Below are 13,042 nucleotides of genomic sequence, written 5' to 3'. Positions count from 1 at the left end.
TATAAGCACATTTATTAAAAAGGAGAGTAAAGGGTCAGTTATCTTCCTATGAAAAATAAAAGATAAAAATAAACAAACAACAACACAGATTGATACAGAACTCAGAAATTTTATTGTGGATTTATGATAAAATCAGCCTGTAAATGAATTCATACTCCTCCTCATACTACTCCATACTCCTTTTTCAACATGATGCCAATATACTGAGATGTTAAATTGTGAATGGGTTTAGGATAGCTTAAATGGTGTTGCCATAGAGATTTATTAAAGTAACATAAAAAATACAATAGTTATTTTACTATATCTTTAAAATTTTTCATTCTAACTCTTCATAATTTTTTATATAAGTAGAAGTCCTCATTTGAAGGAAGCACAGTAAGTTTCATAGCTTTATCATTTTCAAGAGCCAGCATAAAATTAAAACTATCATAACTTATAAATCAAGCTTGCAATTCTTAGTACCTATAATGGCCACCAGAGGGAGCTATAGGATTACTTTTAAATAATTATTGTAGAAACGAGTATGATTTAAATAATTTATAGAAATCTTTCAAATAAAATAATATGTATTTTAGGAATTTTACTGATAAAATGACCCTCACTTAATTAGAATAACAAGCTGAAGTATTTTGAACTGTATATTAAGAATAATTCTTAATAGGCTTTATGGACAGATACGTTTTAAGTGACTCTTGAAGGTTCAGCACCACATCCTGTTTTACCACTGTTTAAAGAATTAATCTTACAGAACAGGTGTGAATGAATTTTGGATAGCTTGAATGGTTTTGTCGTGGTGATTTTTTGAAATAATAGTAAAAAAGGAACCAGTAAAAAAAAGTGCAGCTTCTAAACACTTCAAAAAAATGTACACATAGAAGACAAGTCATTCTGAGGAAATATGCATAGTTTCATGACTATACAACATTATATGGATGACAGAAAATTAAAAAACATACATCTGATGTCACTCTGTCCCTCTGTCACTGTGTGTGTGTGTTTGTGTGTGTTTTAAGTGAATTAGGTGTGAAACTATCAGTGAGCATTTAGTCTCCAGCGCCAACATTTTACAGAACTGCCACTTTCCTGGAGTCTCAAAATTACAATGTGTCAGGTTCTGAGAGATCTAAGATTCCAAAAAATTATTTAATTAGAATACCATGAAGTATTGTGAAATACTATATATTAAGACTTTATATATAGGCTTAATGAACAGATTAGAGTGACTCGTGAAGGACCAGCACCACCTCCTCTTGTCCGATGGTTTGAGGAATATATCTTCCAGAATCTGGGATTAAGATTTAGGAGCTCATTTTTATTCCAAAATTTATTACAAAAACTGCATTGTTACAAAAACTGCATTCTTCCATCTTAGAAACATTGCCAAGCTACGAAACATGTTATCTGTTTCTGATGCAGAAAAGCTAGTTCATGCATTCATGACCTCTAGACTGGACTATTGTAATGCACTTCTAGGTGGTTGTCCTGCTTCTTCAATAAACAAGCTACAGGTCGTCCAAAATGCAGCAGCTAGAGTCCTTATGAGGTCAAGAAAATATGATCATATTACCCCAATTTTACAGTCTCTGCACTGGCTACCTATTAAGTTCCGTATCAGTTACAAATTATCATTACTTACCTATAAGGCCCTAAATGGTTTAGCTCCAGCGTACCTAACTAGCCTTCTACCACGCTACAACCCATCACGCACCCTAAGGTCACAAAACGCTGGACTTTTGGTCGTTCCTAGGATAGCAAAGTCCACTAAAGGAGGTAGAGCTTTCTCACATTTGGCTCCCAAACTCTGGAATAGCCTTCCTGATAATGTTCGGGGTTCAGACACACTCTCTCTGTTTAAATCTAGATTAAAAACACATCTCTTTCGCCAAGCATTCGAATAATGTTTCTTTTTAATTGTGAGTGTAGTTGCATCTGTTCAAAGGTGCATTTTTATTCATTAGCTTGGGTTAAACTAATTTTACTTTGTTGGATCAGCAGCTATGCTAATGATGTCTGTATTTTGTTTCTATGTTTCGCCACGGGATTTACATCCCGTGGTAACTAGGATTTAAACAAGCTCCAGTCTGGATCCAGAACACCTGAGAAGAGATGATGCTGACCCTCAGAGGACCCCAGATGATGCTAACCTTGAATCAACAAACAGAACTAACAATTATTGCTAAATGTGTGACTGAATCATATAATAACTTAATAATATTGATAGTTCATCGTCTAGCTGACTACGTCTTGTATTATTATTATTATTATTTTTTCTAAAATCCTGTCAAATGTGCACAAACTACTAGCTACTACTAAATATTGTAGAAACATAATTTTCTGTAAAGTTGCTTTGTAACGATTTATTTTGTAAAAAGCGCTATACAAATAAACTTGAATTGAATTGAATTGAATTATTCCACCTCCTTTCCTGAAAGTCTGTCTTGCAGAATTGACTAAAAATTAATCTTCACATTAATTCCTAATTCTTTTGCAATTCTTTTGTCAGTTCTTCTTGACCTGTTTTTCTCTTCCAGCTTTCCTGGACTATTGTATAGCACTCATAAATGATTAAATAAAAAATAATGGTAGTTATTAAGATTGATATGGTTTGGAATTGGTAAAATGTGCTTGGAAAAAAATCACAATAAAACAATGTTTTAATGTTTAAGTTTGGAATATTAACTGACATGAATGAATGCTATATAAATATTGTTCATGTTAACATAATGTTTATAAATGAAATCTTATTGTAAAGTGTTACTAAAGTTATATATATATATATATATATTGTTCTGTGAATGTGATTTTAAAGTCTAGATGATTCGGATTAACCCTTTAACTGCCATATCAAGTTCAAGTTCTAGTTCAAGTTCAATTTATTTGTATAGCGCATTTACAACAGCCTCCTGGCTGACCAAAGTGCTTTAACATAAGAGCAAGAATATTACACATACATAAAAATAGACCAGACAAAAAATTTAAAACCACCCATTTCAAAATGTAGCATAACACAGTAGTCAGTACACTAAGGAAAATAAAAAAGTTTTTAGCAAAGATTTAAAAATAGACAAGGAAGGGGCCAGTCTGATCTCTAAAGGCAGGGTATTCCAGAGTCGTGGCCCAGCCACTGCAAATGCACGCTCCCCTCTACGCTCCCCTCTATCCTTTAAAACCTCACTGCCAGAGGGATATTGTGAATGCATGTGCCCGCTGGGCACAGTTTACCTGATGCCACCGGGGTGGTGATGGCATTGGTGGCTTGAGCCCGCCATCGCTGCTTGCAGCTATATTTATTATTTATTCTTCTAATTTTTTTCCAAGGTTTCGGGGGCTTTTGGGGTCCTTAACATGCTTAAAAAGTCTTGAAAATTGGCACACACATTGGAACCTGCAGCCATTAGGGCCGGGCAGAGACTGATACACGGGTGTGGCATAGGGGCTCTACAGCGCCCCCTGGAATACTGAGGGCCATATATCATACATACTTGCACGTAGACACACGAAACTCAGTACACATGTAGATCTCATCAAACCAAACAACTTTCGTACTGCATGTCATAGGCTCCGCCCAACAGGAAGTTGGCTATTTTGGGTTTAGTAGTCATATTTTTCGTCAAAGTTGTGGGGGCTTTTGGGGTCCTTAACATACTCAAAAACTCTTGAAAATTTGCACACACTTTGGAATCTGTGGCCTTTAGGAGCCTGCAGAAGCTGGAACCAGGGCATGGCACAGGGGCTCTACGGCGCCCCCTGGATCACAGTCAGAAATGTTGATGTATAGCTCACACATACTTGACAATATTCATATGAAACTCAGTACACATATAGATCTTATTGTGCTGAACAACTTTCGTATTGAATATCATAGGCTCCGCCCAACAGGAAGTCAGCTATTTAGAGTTATGTAAAAAGCGCATGCTCTGGAATTTGAAATACTTGTCATAGGTTTTTTACTCGATTGCCGCCAAACTCGGTCAACATGATCTCAAGACATTGGGGATGAAAAATTGCCAGGGGATTTTTGATATCTCGAACGTTTTGCTCGTGGCGAGGCTTTGAAATTATGGCGAGAAATGAGAAACAGGAAGTGTCTAATACCATCCACATACATTTCCTAATTTTAATCAAACTTCATCAGATTATTCATTGTATGATGTCGATTGCATATATGTGACTATTAGGAGTCAAAGTTATAGCGCCACCAACTGGCAGCAGGAAGTGTGTCATTTTCAAAATGCTTTGAATTCAGCATCTTATTTTTACTCGATTTGCTTCAAACTTCATCAGAATAATGTTAAAACACAGCCGCTATAAATCTGCAAGGGGGATATTGATATCTAAAAATATTGTTGCCGTGGCAACATGTCAAACTGGAATACTTCTCAGGTGATTTTGAGGCATATAACATACTTAGAATTTCATCAAACTCAGAACACTTATCAGTATTAGTGACAGCTAGACACTGGCACAATTTCATAAGAGGGCGTGGAAGAGGCACTCTATAGCGCCACCTTTTGTCAAAAGTGGGGGGGTTAGTTTTAGCTACAGACACCAAACTCAGTACAACAATTGTTCTTATCAAGACGGACAACTTTCTAATTCACAGTCATCAGCTACGACCAACAGGAAGTCGGCTATTTTGATTTGAATGTGGATTGTTTTTTACATTTAGCTGTGAATTAATGCATACTGCTCAGAGGAGAGTAACACTATACACACCAAACTTTGTCTACATGTTGAAAAAACATTGAGGAACTTAAATTGTGAACGGGTTTTGGATAGCTTGGATGGTTTTGTCGTGGTGATTTTTTTAAATGACAGTAAAGATGGAATTATTAATTTTCCTGCATTTTTAAATTCCAAACACTTCAAAACCTTTTTTCATACAGAAAAAAAGTTATTCTGAGTAAATATGCATAGTTTCATGACTTTACAACACTGTATGGATAACAGAAAATTAAAAAAAACTGTCAGACATCTCATCTCACTCTGTCCATCTGTTTGACTGTGTGTGCTTAGACTTCCATTGTCTGAGAGAAATAGCGCCCCTAGGTGCATATCCTGGACTAAAAAGGGGAGGAGACTGTCTTTTGGTTTCACTTTTAAATCGGTTAAAATACAAATAAATACTTGGATTTAATTCACACTGACAAGCTAAACCAACATATATGATTATTATCAGGTCAGGGCTCATTAATAATTGATGTGTGGTCAGTGATACGTGAGAAACACGAGAGATGAATCACCGCTCTGAGCAAGATCGTGTGGAATGATGAGCTCAGAAAAAAACGAGTTTATTCTTGTTTTATAGCTATTAAAAATAAAGTATTGCAGCGATATCACACAATTCACCAATTAGAGCACACCAAGAGCTAAATTAAGATGTTTTTGAACTGTTTGTGTGAAAATGAAATATTTGCGGCTGCCTATATGAAATCACTGCCTCCGATCAGCGCGCACAGTGTCACAAGTTCAAAACTAACGAATTTATTCTTGTTTAAGAACTTTTTAAAATAAATTATTGCCATAAATGCACACAATACATCCATTATAACACAACACGAGCTAAATGCAGGTGTTTGTGACCCGTTTATGTGCGCAAGACTATTTGAAAGCGCGACTGGCAGAATAACATTGATCTCTCGAACTGCAGGATTCGTCGTAAGAACGAACACATCACGGACAAGATTATTTCAAAATACATAATAGCTTGGCGAATATAAATGAAAACAGCCACGTGAACATAAACTGTTGAGAAATTAATCTGAAGTGGATCTACTGGATTTTAATATTAAGTGACCGCATAGCTGCTTCCGTCTTCAATTTTAATCTATATAAAAAATGAAACTCATTCATCTTGGCTGCTTTTTTTTCTGCTTTTTTTTTTTGTGTACGTATTTATTTATTATTTTGCTCTAACAAGACTTAATCTATATTTAATTAAATCAATTACATTTTATTTTACATTTGATTTGTCCATTTCTGCATCTAAACGCCTAAAAACCTAAAACATGCTCTATTATATTATTGTTAGCAATTTCTTTATCGTCCAATTTATCTGGTGTACACACTTATATTTTCATAATAAACTTGTTTGTTAGATTATACACAGTTATAGTGGTCTATAATAAATATTAACAGGTTTTATTCAAGCTGTTTAGAATGATTGCGTAGGCTAATTTTTTTAAATGTAAAAAAATAAAAAAATAAAATAAATAAAAAACATTGGAAAAGAATAACTGTTGTACATTTTTATACATTTTGTATAATTTCATAGTTTATGCATTATAGTTATAAAAACAAATAAATTTAGCCACTCACATAGAAATCTTAGGCCTTATCCTTTTCTGACAGTTTTAGGGATTTTTAAAAATCCTAAAAAACCTTATTTGTGCTGCAAATAATAATTTCAAATTAATTTGATACTGACCTCTGACATCCTGTGACATGATATTTATTTGAATTTACATAATCTCATGGATGTAACCGTAAATCTGTTCAGCTCACAGATCAAGACTAAGCTGTAATGCAAGCAGAACTTTCACAAATACTTGTAGGTCAATAAAATCATTACAAAACACTTACAAATCATTGAAAGGATTTATTAACACTGTAAAATAATGTCTAATTTGTTAACATTAGCAAATGCATTGATAACACTTTATAATAACTGCACTCATTAGTAAATAGTCAGTTCATGCTTCATAAAGCCTTGTCCCAATATTAATAGTCAGTAGTAAGCAGTTTATAAATACAGCTAGAAATAGCTTGTTCTTGGTTTATAAGCACATTTATTAAAAAGGAGAGTAAAGGGTCAGTTATCTTCCTATGAAAAATAAAAAAATAAAAATAAACAAACAACAACACAGATTGATACAGAACTCAGAAATGTTATTGTGGATTTATGATAAAATCAGCCTGTAAATGAATTCATTCTCCTCTAAGAAGACGTAAGTAGTTCACACCAAACTGTTTTAACATGAAGCCATATACTGAAGATGTTAAATTTCGAAAGGGTTTAGGATACCTTAAATGGTGTGGCCATAGCGATTTATTAAAGTAACATAAAAAATACAATAGTTATTTTACTATATCTTTAACATTTTTAATTCCAACTCTTCATAATTTTTTATATACGTAGAAGTCATCATTTGAAGGAAGCACAGTAAGTTTCATAGCTTTATCATTTTCAAGAGCCAGCATAAAATTAAAACTATCATAACATATAAATCAAGCTTGCAATTCTTAGTACCAATAATGGCAACCAGATGGCGCTATAGGATTACTTTTAAATAATTATTGTAGAAACAAGTATGATTTAAATCATTTATAGAAATCTTTCAAAGAAAAATAATATGAATTTTATGTATTTTACTGATAAAATGACCCTCACTTAATTAGAATATCAAGCTGAAGTATTGTGAACTGTATATTAAGAATAATTCTTTATAGGCTTAGGGACAGATATGTTTTGAGTGACTCTTGAAGGATCAGCACCACATCCTCTTTTACCACTGTTTAAAGAATGTATCTTACAGTACAGGTGCGGATGAATTTTGAATGGCTTGAATGGTTTTGTCGTGGTGATTTTTTGAAATAACAGTAAAAAAGTAACCAGTAAATGTCTTTTATTGTTTTAAAGTGCAGCTTCTAAACACTTAAAAAAATTGTACACATAGAAGACAAGTCATTCTGAGGAAATATGCATAGTTTCATGACTATACAACACTATATTGATGATAGAAAATTAAAAAACTATCATACATCTGATGTCACTCTGTCCCTCTGTCACCGTGGGTGATGTGTGTGTGTGTGTGTGTGTGTGTTAATTGAATTAGGTGTGAAACTATCAGGGAGCATTTAGTCTCCAGCGCCAACATTTTACAGAACTGCCACTTTCCTGGAGTCTCAGAATTACAATGTGTCAGGTTCTGAGAGATCTAAGATTCCAAAAAATTAATTAATTAGAATACCATGAAGTATTGTGAAATACTATATATTAAGACTTATATATATATAAGACTATATATAGGCTTTCTGAACCGATTAGAGTGACTCGTGAAGGACCAGCACCACCTCCTCTTGTCCGATGGTTTGAGGAATATATCTTCCAGAATCCGGGATTAAGATTTAGGAGCTCATTTTTATTCCACCTCCTTTCCTGAAAAGTCTGTCTTGCAGAATTGACTAAAAATTAATCTTCACATTAATTCCTAATTATTTTGCAATTCTTTTTGTCAGTTCTTCTTGACCTGTTTTTTTTTTCTTCCTCTTTTCTGACCTCATGACCCAGTCAGCATTTTTGTACAATGGTCAAGTCTTAACTTATCCATTTCTTTATTGCATTTGTGTTTGATATTTCTCATGGGTATTTCATAATTTTCGACTTTGAGTTAAAATAGTTTGAGTTAAAACTCTTTTTTAGTGCATTTCATCTGTAAAAGAAAACATGCCTAATAATTCTGCACATGAATATAAGGAGTTTTTCTCTTCCAGCTTTCCTGGACTATTGTATAACACTCATAAATTATTAAATAAAAAATAATGGTAGTTATTAAGATTGATATGGTTTGGAATTGGTAAAATGTGCTTGGAAAAAAATCACAAAACAATGTTTTAATGTTTAAGTTTGGAATATTAACTGACATGAATGAATGCTATATAAATATTGTTCATGTTAACATAATGTTTATAAATGAAATCTTATTGTAAAGTGTTACTAAATATATATATATATATATATATATATATATATTGTTCTGTGAATGTGATTTTAAAGTCTAGATGATTCGGATTAACCCTTTAACTGCCATATCCTTTAAAACCTCACTGCCAGAGGGATATTGTGAATGCATGTGCCCGCTGGGCACAGTTTACCTGATGCCACCGGGGTGGCGATGTCATTGGTGGCTTGAGCCCGCCAACGCTGCTTGCAGCTATATTTAGGGCTCAAGCCTGGAGGGCGAGAGCCCTATTGTTTTCCTTAGGATTATTTGTTATTATTATTATTATTATTATTAGGGCTCAAGCCTGGAGGGCGAGAGCCCTATTGTTTTCCTTAGGATTATTTGTTATTAGGGCTCAAGCCTGGAGGGCGAGAGCCCTATTGTTTTCCTTAGGATTATTTTTTATTATTAGGGCTCAAGCCCAAAGGGCGAGAGGCCTATTGTTTTCCTTAGGATTATTTTTTATTATTATTATTATTATTATTTTTTTCCAACGTCTCGGGGGCTTTTGGGGCCCTTAACGTGCTTAAAAAGTCTTGAAAATTGGCACACAGATTGGAACCTGCGGCCATTAGGGCCGGGCAGAGACTGATACACGGGCGTGGCACAGGGGCTCTACAGCGCCCCCTGGAATATGGAGGGCCATATATCATACATTCTTGCTCGTAGACGTATGAAACTCGGTACACATGTAAATCTCATCAATCCAAACAACTTTTGTATTGCATATCATAGGCTCCGCCCAACAGGAAGTTGGCTATTTAGGGTTTAGTATTCAAATTTTTCGTCAAAGTTGTGGGTGCTTTTGGGGTCCTTAACATACTCAAAAACTCTTGAAAATTTGCGCACACTTTGGAATCTGTGGCCTTTAGGAGCCTGCAGAGGCTGGGACCCGGGCGTGGCACAGGGGCTCTACGGCGCCCCCTGGAACACAGTCAGAAATGTTGATGTATAGCTCACACATACTTGCACATATTCATATGAAACTCAGTACACATATAGAACTCATTGTGCCGAAAAACTTCCGTATTGCATGTCATAGGCTCCACCCAACAGGAAGTCAGCTATTTAGAGTTATGTAAAAAGCGCATGCTCTGGAATTTGAAATACTTGTCATAGGTTTTTTTCTCGATTGCCGCCAAACTCAGTCAACATGATCTCAAGACACTGGGGATGAAAAATTGCCAGGGGATTTTTGATATCTCAAACGGTTTGCTCGTGGCGAGGCGTTGAAATTATGGCGAGAAATGAGAAACAGGAAGTGTCTAATACCGTCCACATACATTTCCTGATTTTAATCAAACTTCATCAGATTATTCGTTGTATGATGTCGATCGCATATATGTGACTATAAGGAGTCAAAGTTATAGCGCCACCAACTGGCAGAAGGAAGTGTGTCATTTTCAAAATGATTTGAATTCAGCATCTTATTATTACTCGATTTGCTTCAAACTTCATCAGAATAATGTTAAAACACAGCCGATATAAATCTGCAAGGGGGATATTGATATCTAAAAAATTGTTGGCGTGGCAACATGTCAAACTGGAATACTTCTCAGGTGATTTTGAGGCAAATAACATACTTAGAATTTCACAAAACTCTGAACACACATCAGTATTTCTGATAGGAACTTAAATTGTGAATGGATTTTGGATAGCTTGAATGGTTTTGCCATGGTGATTTTTTTAAATGACCTTACAAAGGGAATCATTATTGTATTTTTAAATTGCAGCTTCCAAAGACGTCAAATAATTTTTTCATACAGATGAAAAAGTCATTCTGAGGAAATATGCATAGTTTCACGACTTTACAACACTGTATGGATAACAGAAAATTAAAAAACTGTCAGACATCTCATCTCACTTTGTCCCTCTGTTTGAGTATATGTGCTTCAGACTTCCATTGTCTGAGAGAAATAGCGCCCCTACAGGTTCAATTCCCGAACTTTTACTTTCACTTTTAAATCCGTTAAAAATACAAATAAATACTTAGATTTAATTCACACTGACAAGCTAAACCAACATATCTGATTATTACCGGTTCAGGGCTCATGGATAAATTATTTCTGGCCAGAGATATGTGAGAAATAGGAGAGATGAATCACCGCTGTGATCACGAGCGTCTGGAGTAAAGAGCTCAGAGAAAACGAATTTATTCCTGTTTTAAAGCTTTTAAAAATAAATTATTACAGCGATATCACACTATCAATCAATTAGAACACACCAAGAGCTAAATTAAGATGTTTTTGAACTGTTTGTGTGAAAATGAAATATTTGTGGCTGCCTATCTGAAATCACCGCCTCCGATCAGCGCGTACAGTGTGGAGCTCAAAACAAACGAATTTATTCTTGTTTAAGAGCTTTTTTAAATAAAATATTACCACAAATGCACACAATAAACCCACTGTAACACAACAAGAGGTAAATGCAGGTGTTTGTGACCAGTTTAAGTGTGCAAGACTATTTGAAAGCGCGACTGGCAGAATAACATATATCTCTCGAGCTGCAGGATTCTGCCTTTCGTCGTACGAACGAACACATCACGGACAAGATTATTTCAAAATACATAATAGCTTGGCGAATATAAACGAAAACAGCCACGTGAACATAAACTGTTGAGTTTAAATCTGAAGTGGATCTACTGGATTTTAATATTAAGTGACCGCATATACCAGCTGCTTCTGTCTTCAATTTTAATCTATATAAAAAATGAAACTCATTCATCTTGGCTGCTTTTTTTAATGTGTGTACGTATTTATTTATTTATTTATTATTTTGCTCTAACAAGAATTAATCTATATTTAATTAAATCAATTACATTTTATTTTACATTTGATTTGTCCATTTCTGCATCTAAACGCCTAAAAACCTAAAACATGCTCTATTATACTATTGTTAGCAATTTCTTTATCGTCCAATTTATCTGGTGTACACACTTTTATTTTCATAATAAACTTGTTTGTTAGATTATACACAGTTACAGTGGTCTATAATAAATATTGACAGGTTTTATTCAAGCTGTTTAGAATGATTGCAGTAGGCTAATTTTTTGAAATGTAAATAAAAAAAAAAAAAATTAAATAAATAAAAAACATTGGAAAACAATAACTGTTGTACTTTTTTATACATTTTGTATAATTTCATAGTTTATGCATTATAGTTATAAAAACAAATAAATTTAGCCACTCACATAGAAATCTTATAGGCCTTATCCTTTTCTGACAGTTTTAGGGATTTTTAAAAATCCTAAAAAACCTTATTTGTGCTGCAAATAATAATTTCAAACTCAAAAAGTAAATATTCAGTTCATGCTTTATAAAGCCTTGTCCCAACATTAATAGTCAGTAGTAAGCAGTTTATAAATACAGCTATAAAAAGCTTGTTCTTGGTTTATAAGCACATTTATTAAAAAGGAGAGTAAAGGGTCAGTTATCTTCCTATGAAAAATAAAAAAATAAAAATAAACAAACAACAACACAGATTGATACAGAACTCAGAAATGTTATTGTGGATTTATGATAAAATCAGCCTGTAAATGAATTCATACTCCTCCAAGAAGACACAAGTAGTTCACACCAAACTTTTTTAACATGAAGCTAATATACTGAAGATGTTAAATTGCGAATGGGTTTAGGATACCTTAAATGGTGTGGCCATAGCGATTTATTAAAGTAACATTAAAAAAATACAATCGTTATTTTACTATATCTTTAAAATTTTTCATTCCAACAATTTTTTATATACGTAGAAGTCTTCATTTGAAGGAAGCACAGTAAGTTTCATAGCTTTATCATTTTCAAGAGCCAGCATAAAATTAAAACTATCATAACTTATAAATCAAGCTTGCAATTCTTAGTACCAATAATGGCCACCAGATGGAGCTATAGGATTACTTTTAAATAATTATTGTAGAAACAAGTATGATTTAAATAATTTATAGAAATCTTTCAAAGAAAAATAATATGTATTTTATGTATTTTACTGATAAAATGACCCTCACTTAATTAGAATAACAAGCTGAAGTATTGTGAACTGTATATTAAGAATAATTCTTTATAAGCTTTATGGACAGATACGTTTTGAGTGACTCTTGAAGGTTCAGCACCACATCCTCTTTTACCACTGTTTAAAGAATTTATCTTACAGAACAGGTGCAAATGAATTTTGGATAGCTTGAATGGTTTTGTCGTGGTGATTTTTTGAAATAACAGTAAAAAAGTAACCAGTAAATGTCTTTTATTTTTTAAAGTGCAGCTTCTAAACACTTCAAAAAAATGTACACTTAGAATACAAGTCATTCTGAGGAAATATGCATAGTT

At 33.7% G+C, this 13,042-nt stretch overlaps 1 long non-coding RNA gene across 1 annotated transcript in view; it reads right to left on the bottom strand.

Annotated features, from left to right (window-relative positions):
- Positions 1-834: 834 nt before the first annotated feature.
- LOC128017538 (uncharacterized) overlaps positions 835-13,042 on the bottom strand; it is an 89,561-nt gene continuing 77,353 nt past the window's right edge. Inside the window, exons 2-3 of the long non-coding RNA XR_008184476.1 lie at positions 8,074-8,249; positions 835-1,244 (exon numbers count right to left, since the gene is read on the bottom strand). This is a non-coding gene — a long non-coding RNA (uncharacterized LOC128017538). The remainder of the gene's footprint in view (positions 1,245-8,073; positions 8,250-13,042) is intronic.

The sequence above is a fragment of the Carassius gibelio genome, chromosome A1, assembly GCF_023724105.1.
Source record: "Carassius gibelio isolate Cgi1373 ecotype wild population from Czech Republic chromosome A1, carGib1.2-hapl.c, whole genome shotgun sequence".
Classification (NCBI taxonomy): Eukaryota; Metazoa; Chordata; class Actinopteri; order Cypriniformes; family Cyprinidae; genus Carassius; species Carassius gibelio.
The sequence above is the reverse complement of the archived record's forward strand: the minus strand, read 5'-3'. Positions and strand labels throughout refer to the sequence as shown.